Source organism: Panulirus ornatus, chromosome 64, assembly GCF_036320965.1.
Source record: "Panulirus ornatus isolate Po-2019 chromosome 64, ASM3632096v1, whole genome shotgun sequence".
Lineage (NCBI taxonomy): Eukaryota > Metazoa > Arthropoda > Malacostraca > Decapoda > Palinuridae > Panulirus > Panulirus ornatus.
Window position 1 is genome coordinate 3,836,661 of NC_092287.1, and position 9,381 is coordinate 3,846,041.

The following is a 9,381-nucleotide window of genomic DNA, read 5'->3' on the forward strand; positions in this document are numbered from 1 at the left end:
CAGGTGGCGTGGTTCCTCCCTCCACAGCTGGTGTGGTTCCTCCCTCCACAGCTGGTGTGGTTCCTCCCACCACAGCCGGTGTGGTTCCTCCCTCCACAGCTGGTGCGGTTCCTCTTTCCACAGCCAGTGTGGTTCCTCCCTCCACAGCTGGTGTGGTTCCTCCCTCCACAGCCAGTGTGGTTCCTCTCTCCATAGCTGATGTGGTTCCTCCCTCCACAGCTGGTGTGGTTCCTCCCTCCACAGCCGGTGTGGTTCCTCCCTCCACAGCTGGTGTGGTTCCTCCCTCCACAGCCGGTGTGGTTCCTCCCTCCACAGCTGGCGTGGTTCCTCCCTCCACAGCTGGTGTGGTTCCTCCCTCCACAGCCAGTGTGGTTCCTCCCACCACAGCTGATGTGGTTCCTCCCTCCACAGCCAGTGTGGTTCCTCCCTCCACAGCCAGTGTGGTTCCTCCCTCCACAGCTGGCGTGGTTCCTCCCTCCACAGCCAGTGTGGTTCCTCCCTCCACAGCTGGCGTGGTTCCTCCCTCCACAGCTGGTGTGGTTCCTCCCACGTCCAACAGATGGTCCGCGTCGACGTTATCAGGTGCATCGAAGACAGCTTATCTCGCGTCTCTTTGTCCTTCTCTCTCTCTCTCTCTCTCTCTCTCTCTCTCTCTCTCTCTCTCTCTCTCTCTCTCTCTCTCCATTGTGGGTCAGGCCATGACTGCTGACCTCCCCTCCCCCACTGTAGTTTAACCCACCCCCACACATCCCCCAAGCCCTTTAATACAGTACTTCCTGAACTCCTTCTGAAACTCCAGCAACTCTGTATCCCCCCCCCCTCCTCCACCTTCGAGCAGCGTGAACAGACTTGCGTGAGACTTCAAAGTAACCTTCTGGGAACCTCTTTGTCCATTCAGCTGGAGGGCAGCATCCATGATTTCCGACATGCCTGTGTTTGCCTCTGTCGTTATCCTCGAGGTGGGGGACTGGCTACTGTCGCAACAAATCTCAAATGCATCCTCAGAGAGAGAGAGAGAGAGAGAGAGAGAGAGAGAGAGAGAGAGAGAGAGAGAGAGAGAGACTACGTGCAGTGTGTGTGTGTGTGTGTGTGTGTGTGTGTGTGTGTGTAAGACAGATACAGGCATGGAAGCCCTGGTCATTACTGTGCACTGAAGGTACAAAGCTCAGTGACTCTTAACCTCCAGACTAAAATGCAAACTCTCGTCGTAAGCTCCGACTGGCTTGCATCACAGGTGCGTTTCATATACGACATCATCATCACATAATGATGATAATCATATTACTAACATTCCCCCCCGAACGAACCTCAAGCCACAAGCAATCGGGTTTCTACACGTGGATATCCTTGGGGGTTGAACTCACACCGGAAACTCCATCCAGATCTCTCTCTCTCTCTCTCTCTCTCTCTCTCTCTCTCTCTCTCTCTCTCTCTCTCTCTCTCTCCACCCAAGACGCGCAGCATTTCGAAACCTCTTCCCCATTACATAACGACGCCTTTGCGTCGCGTTCCATCGCGTCCGTCCGTAATGCGAGCGACGCCCTCGCGTATGCCAGCCACGGACGCGCCGTCTGGCACCGGGAAAAATCCAAATCCGAATTCGTTTCTCGTTCCTGAAGGCGGATCTGCCAACAGATGACTGGGTCGTGGTACTACCGAGAAGGTGACTCAGCCACGGCATATTAGGTTAAGGTCCGACGTGGGGGGGTACCAACCGCTTCTCAATGTCAAGGTTTAAAGGGGGAGGGAAAGGGGGGTGAGGGGTGGGTGGGTTCTCTCTCTCTCTCTCTCTCTCTCTCTCTCTCTCTCTCTCTCTCTCTCTCTCTCTCTCTCTCGACCCCCAAGGGGTCAAAAGAGCAACGTTCCCCCCGCCTTGAGAAGTTGTTTATGGTAAGGAGAAACAAGCGTGAGGTCGTCAGAGGTCAGATATGGATGGAAGTGGTTGTTAGGGGCCCAGTGGTGGGTGTGAGGTGGTTGCTAGTGGTTGTAAAGGAGTTTAGAGATGGGTGTGAGGTGGTGGCTATTAGTTCTCAAGGGGGAGGGAGGTTAGAGATGGGTGTGAGGTGGTTGCCAAAAGTTCTTAAGGGGGTCAGACAGGTTGTTAAAGATGGGACGTGTGTCTCCACGCCCCAATTCTTGGACAGAATAGTAATCCTCTTCACATTGCTCACGTCACTTAATCCCCCATCCACTCACTCTCTCGCGTCCACGGAAATCCCCCCGAAATCCACGCTTACTGTTGACGTTAATCCCCCGTTTCACACAGATGTCCATCTCATACTCACCAAAGGCAGAAATCCCCTTCGCATCCCATCACGGAAAACCTAACCACCTTTCCCTTTGCCGGTCACGGACGAAATGTCCTCTCACGTGACCTCTGCGGGTGAGACAGTGGCCACCCGTGCCTGTCACCACCACCACCACCACCACCACCACCACAACAACAACAATAACCACCATCTCCATCACCTCCCTCCAACACCTGTGAAGACACCTGGCGGAGGACAGAAGACCTCGAACGACTGCTGGATCACGGTAGGATGGACACAGGTGTTGGCCTCGAGGACAGAGAGAGAGAGAGAGAGAGAGAGAGAGAGAGAGAGAGAGAGAGAGAGAGAGAGAGAGAGAGAGAGAGAGAGAGAAGCCGATCCTGAGCTGAGACAGGGGAAGAGAGACAGACGTAGTTGGCCTTGAAGGGCAGACGATCACAGAGAGAGAGAGAGAGAGAGAGAGAGAGAGAGAGAGAGAGAGAGAGAGAGAGAGAGAGAGAGAAGCCGATCCTGAGCTGAGACAGGGGAAGAGAGACAGACGTAGTTGGCCTTGAAGGGCAGACGATCACAGAGAGAGAGAGAGAGAGAGAGAGAGAGAGAGAGAGAGAGAGAGGGGGGGGGGGGGACGTACCTACCTACGATGGGATTTTTTTCTTTTTTTCCTAAGAGGCAAGAGCTGCCCGTAGCGCTCACCGCACGTCTCGCCTGGTGAATAAATACTTGTTTTGTCTCAGCCACCGCGCTCACTGCATTACAATATGCATATCTCCTCTGGGTTCACTTGGAACGCAGGGGAGAGAGAGAGAGAGAGAGAGAGAGAGAGAGAGAGAGAGAGAGAGAGAGAGAGAGAGAGAGAGAGAGAGGAGCAAGGCAGCCACGGCGTTGTCCTGGGGCTGTGTGTGTGTGTGTGTGTGTGTGTGTGTGTGTGTGTGTGTGTGTGTGTGTGTGTGTGTGTGTGCAGGGAGGGTGGAGACAGGGACAGGGGCCAGTCACCTCTGTGTGTTTGAAGTTGTACTTAGGACGAGAGTGACACATCACCAGCCAGGAGGAGGAGGAGACAGGAGAAGACACGGTACCGAGAGGGCAGGGACGCGGAGGAGAAGGAAGGAAGAACATAACATACGACACGAAGACGGATGGAAAGTGGTACCACCTGGCTCAAGACAAGTGGGACTGGAACAGAGGGAACAGGTGTTACCGGAACAGCGGAACGATGGAACAGGTGTTACTGTGAAACGGGTGCGACTGGAAGAGTGGAGAAGGTGGGGCTGGAAGAGTGAAACGCTGGAACAGGTTAACGGAACAGCGGAGCGGCTGAACACATTACTGGAGCGATGGGAAAAGTGCTACTGGAGCGGAGAAACAGATGCCGCTGGAAGAGTGGAGCAAGTTGGACTGGAACAGTGAAACGCAGGAACAGGGTTAACGGACGAAGAGGTCGAGACCCACTGAAGGTCTCGTCTGGAAACCCTAGCAGTAAAAGCACAGAGGACCTAGGAATACCTGACCAGGTAGGCTACGGTCTGTGTGGCCTCGGGGAAGCGACGGGATGTAAACAGACAGCTGGCGAGAAGGGAATGTCTGCAAGGAATACGACTCCCAGAGTGACGTGTGGTGATCTAGCGACGGTGTACGACTCCTGAACACGACGGTACGAACTCTGAACATGACGGTGCGACCCTCTCAACACGACTGTATGACCCTTGAATACGACAGAACGAATCTTTGAACACGACGGTACGCCCCTTGAATACAACGGTACGACACTTTGAACACGACGGTATAACCCTCCAATTCGGCGGTACGACCCTCTGAACATGAGAGGATGGCCCTTGAATACGACGGTACGACCCTTTGAGCACGACAGTGCGACCCCTAGAGCACGACCCTTGAGTATGATGGCCTGGCCTCTTTACCCTGATCCTGCCTTGGATTAGGACCATCAATAAAGAAGAAACACGAAGAGAAGCGCTAGGAGGATAGATATAAACAAAAATCAATGAGGAGGACATGGAGAGGAACCAGACAGCAAATGAACCTCATGACAAGAGACGCGAGCAATACCCACCATCAGGAGAAGAGCGGAGGGTGTCAGTGCAGGATCAGAGGCATGTAGTAAGGGATCTTGTAAAATGCTAGTCCATCTTGACGTTATGTAAATGGGGAAAAATGACATCTACGAAAGGCCAGCTGTACCCTTCTGTGTGAATACGATCCTCAGAAAAGATATGATGACGTGCGGTAAATGTAGGAGTGGTCTGCGGGGCAGACGTACGAATGGATATGTAAAGGTGTTTCTACAACACTTTAGACTGGCTGACGAGTGGGATATAGTCGGCGAGGAAGAGGCGAAGACAGCAGACACAAACGGAACACTATGGTAGAGGAGCGAGGTCAAATGAGCAACATAAAGTGCAAAAATGACCTCCTCGTACGAGTGTATATACATATGATCACAAGTCCACAAACCACACCAACCACCCCACCCACCAGACCAACGCTGGAGCGCCACGTTAGGATCCGTAAAACTCCTGTCGACGGAAGAAAGATGGCATACCAACCAACCCAAACGCGCCCGGGGCGGTACCGGTGAGGCTAGCACTCCCACCACCCGTAGTCCTAGTCACCACCACAGTCTCTCCCGTCGCACGTCCCCAGGCTGACCGGCTGCACCCGGGAGGGGAGGAGCGGTGGCGTGTGTGTGTCCACACACGGGGGAGTTTGGTGCTATGGCCTTCTGGCCGGCCCTGGGGAGAAAGAGCTGTGTGCTGGGGGGGATTCGGGATGGTGATTCCTGGTCCTGGGGGAGAAAGGCGTCTCCTCCAGATGGGTGATCTGGTCCTAAATAGAAAGGGCGCGTCTGCTGAGGGGGGAGGAGGAGAGAGTTCAGAGGATTACAACACCTTTCCCTCTAGAAACCAAAACAAAAAATACAGTTGTAAAGTCACAGGTAACGACAGCATCACAATACAGACAATTTGGCTTCACTTTTTAAGATGTGTTCACTGCGGTGATATATCTATCTATCTAAACATCTATTCATCTATATATATCATCCGAAATGAAGCAAACATATACTTCAGGTCGGGCCCTGACCAGGTGTCGACCTGTTGCATGACACTAACATATATTTCAGGTCAAGCCCTGAGGGTCGACCTGTGTGACCTGACACCAACAGATACTCCAGGTCTGACCATGACTAGTCCAAGTATGACACGACAATAACGGATACTTCAGGTCAGACCCTGACATGGGGGGGCGACCTGTGACACGATACCAACATGTTCTTTAGGTCAGGTTGTGAATGGAGGTTGACCTGAGCTATGGCATAAACACACGATCCTAATAAATAACACCAATTCAAGTTCAAAAGTTACAGAAAGCATTTATATCATTATAAACGACTACAAGAAATGTAACTAAAGGGTGGGCCGTTTTGATAACTGTTTCTTTCCCTACACCTCGAAGCTCTGGGACTCTGTACCTTATCATGTCTTTCGGAATAACTATGACTTGGCACATTTTAAAATACAGGTTTTTCATTTCCACTAAAATTCGTGAATACTTTCCCTTGTCCTCCTTTTTCCTATCATAATTATCTTTATATGTCAATTAAGGCCCGGACTTGATGTGGACTTTGTCCGTGATTGGAGCTTCTAACAAATACAAAAAAAAAACCTTGTTATTTTTCATTCTCACGATAACATGATATGGAAACAATAACATTCCAGTCAGATCAAATGGAAACGATATTTGGTCTAAATTTACGTAATCCACGTAGAACACGATGGCATGATCACTGGGTACGACAGCGTGACCTTTGACCTGGCTCTTAGTAGTCAGGCCATCTTAACTTGGGGTAATATGGTCGTGCTAGTGGGTAGAGTTGTTGTGCTCAAATGGCATAATACATGTTCATATAGTATATATATTTTCACGCGAAGCTTTGTCAAACAATTGCTTCGAATACAAAATACTGAAGTAAGCTTTTGTTTTCAATATCTATTCAAATAAAAAACAAATAAATATACTTAAACATGATCACTATACAACCGAATCGCAAAAAAAAATCAAAAAAAATATATATATGTCACCAAGTCGTAATACAAACACGTCTTAAAAGTTTTTGATAAACTCACATGAAGGATTACGCTTTTCGTTGCTTGCAGCGTTGAACGGTAAAAAAGACAAAAAGAGAAAAAAAGAAAGCAAAAAAAAATAAACAGAGAGCGAACCTGCTCTTCCCGAGGCCATGAATTATTAAATCTCCTTGTCGTCCGTTAGAAAGAGCCAGCCCAGGCGAGAAAGCGGAGCCGAAACGAAACTATGAAAGGTGCAAATTCTTCGGATGGAAGAAGGCCTATAATCACGACCGTTATTATCCCCGTCACAGACGTGATACAAGCACAAGGAAGGTGAAACATAACACCGTTCTTCACTCTGAAACAGAATCTCGCCACAACGCTCGTACTGTTATGTGCGCGAGTTGTCATGTGTCGCCAGACGGCGGTAAAACGTCACCTAAGAAACAATAACACACGAGAGAATCTGGAGTTACCTAACCCTAAAGGCAAATTAGAAAGTGATATCATTGACGTGATTGGGCACTTCTGTTACTCTAGCACTAGCATAGCTGTGACGGCAGGGAAGGAAATACATAATACACCAAAGCCGAGGGATATTACCATGCCATATTTCATCATTTCGTCCATTATTCTGAGAAATCGTCAGCCGAGAGAAACGTCAACAAACTATATTTACTCGATTAATTAATGAATGCGTATACCTAGATGGTTTAAATCGTAACCTAAAATGCCTTTCTGAATTGAGTTTTGCTTCATAATGTCTAAAAACATGAATATACCTCCTTACCTCAGTAAATCTGGCAAAGTTTTCGTAGATACACAACACGGACCAAAGTCAACTGTCAACTCTGTATTCAAATGAAAACCGTAAGTTCTCGATCGTGGGTAAAGTAAAGAAAAAAGTAATATAATGATGATAATACAGATTGCGAATAATGGGATATACCTATATTAATTATAGATTGGTTTAAGAGTTAACGGACTCTAATTTTTTTTTTACAAAGCACTGATCCTTACGAAAAGTGTAATCTCTCACGTTGCGCAAGTTAAACATCAACATGAGATATTTTGATTGCAATGAAATGTATTTTGACAACAAATTGTAAAATATTGGTCTTCATTTTAATTCAATAAATATTAGTTCCTATTATAATAAAGATCAGAGGCAATATATCAATGTTCAGTTACGAAAATTTACATTAAACCACATTATGTATAAAACCGTATATTCTTAACACAAATTCCATTACACCATGAATTCACAGCCAGAGGTAGCCTGTATTCTTATGCAGAAGTTACCAAAGCTACGTAAATTATCTTTAGAATTTAGATTTTCCATAAATTGTAAAACTAGTACATGGGTAAAGAATTCTACAAAATAAAAAAGTATATTAAATGCTTCATTAATTTCCATACGGCACGACTATTTAGCACGGCAGTTCTACCCTTGAGTACGACGGTATGATCCTTAAGTACGACGGTACGACCCTTGAGCACGACCTTAAGCACGACAGTACGACCCTTGAGCATGACGATATGGTCCTTAAGTACGACAGTACGACCCTTGATCACGACGATATGGTCCTTAAATACGACAGTCCGACCCTTGAGCACGACGGTATGGTTCTTAAAATACGACGGTACGACCCTTGAGTACGACGGTATGACACTTGAGGACGATCCTTGAGCACGGCGGTGCCATCCCTCAGCACGACATTCGTGATGAGGGACCGTACCGTCGTATTCAGGGACTAGAGGGCTGGCTGCCCAGGGTCACTGACCGCGCCTCACACCACCGTATGAGAGTGCTAAGGAGCGACTGTAGCACACGGGTCGGGGGGAGGGGTCAACTCTGATCACAATATCAACCATTCCCCCAATGACATTTCAAGACCTGCCCTCGACACGAAGCCAGACTGTAATAGCTGGGGAAAAGTATGATGGTAAGAGTTCCACAGTCTGTCCATGGAAGAAAAGAAACAAATATCAATCGTCTTTGGGTTTACTAGCGATCACACAATGTCTTGTAAGACGTGGTGGTCAGCTGGGGTGCTGCCTAGCCTGGCCAAAAGGAGAGTATGCTTGCCGGTAACCAACTCACGAGAGCAGAGGCCAAAGTAATAGCTACAGGAGAGAGAGAGAGAGAGAGAGAGAGAGAGAGAGAGAGAGAGAGAGAGAGAGAGAGAGAGAGAGAGAGAGAGAGAGAGAGAGAGAGAGAGAGAGAGAAGCAATACGATGAGGAGAAACGGGTTCAAGTTGGGAAATCGAAAGACAGAAGTCTTGCTATGGTGGAGTTAGACTCCCAGATGAACGAACACTTGTCCATACAGGGAGGAATGAGTCCTCCGCACTACCTCAGCAGCTCATTGAAGAGATGTACATTCGATACCCTTTTGTTGACAGGGCGGCAGAGGTCACCTGTACACAACGACAGAGGAGAGTTCGCCTAAGAATTGGAGGTCAGTCTTAATGTGTAACTGACCTTGGCCGTCAGTGTGTACTGGGAGGAACACCGCTTGAGGCGAGGTCAGGCAGTAAACATAGCCTTTCCTCAAGCGTGGACAAAAATGAGCATCTAAAATACTCATTTCTAAACAGGGAATAAAAGGAGGACAATGGAGGACATGTCTTACTTTTGATAACTTGTTTATTCTAGACTTTCCATCACGACTGTGTTTCTGATACACTGGTAGGGCGAGGCAGTAGATCTCAGACAGTGTAGTGGAGCAGAGAGCTGCCAGCGTCATGCAGAGAGTGAACCCAACCGTCCAAGCAACACTGTCTTGGCTCGCGTCCTCGACAAACCTCTTGAGTTAACGTGACACATGAGCGATGACCTGACGCTTCAGCATCCATGTCTCGCCACAACACACACACACACAGACTCCCCGTCTCTCTCGTGCGAGACGCTTCCGCCATCGCGCTCGTGTGGGTAGGGAAGAGCTGGGTGGTGGGAAAGATGGAGACATGGTTGGGGAGGGAAGGATGCGTAGGGCATCTGGAGGTCTTGGAGTCCCAAGTGAGGA

The 9,381-nt window shown here is 48.7% G+C and overlaps 1 long non-coding RNA gene across 2 annotated transcripts in view; it reads right to left on the minus strand.

Moving 5' to 3' along the window:
* Positions 1-7,200, minus strand: part of LOC139746316 (uncharacterized) — a 146,326-nt gene extending 139,126 nt beyond the window's left edge. For both annotated transcript variants that reach the window (XR_011712134.1, XR_011712133.1), the window contains exon 1: positions 7,143-7,200. This is a non-coding gene — a long non-coding RNA (uncharacterized lncRNA). The remainder of the gene's footprint in view (positions 1-7,142) is intronic.
* Positions 7,201-9,381: the final 2,181 nt, after the last annotated feature.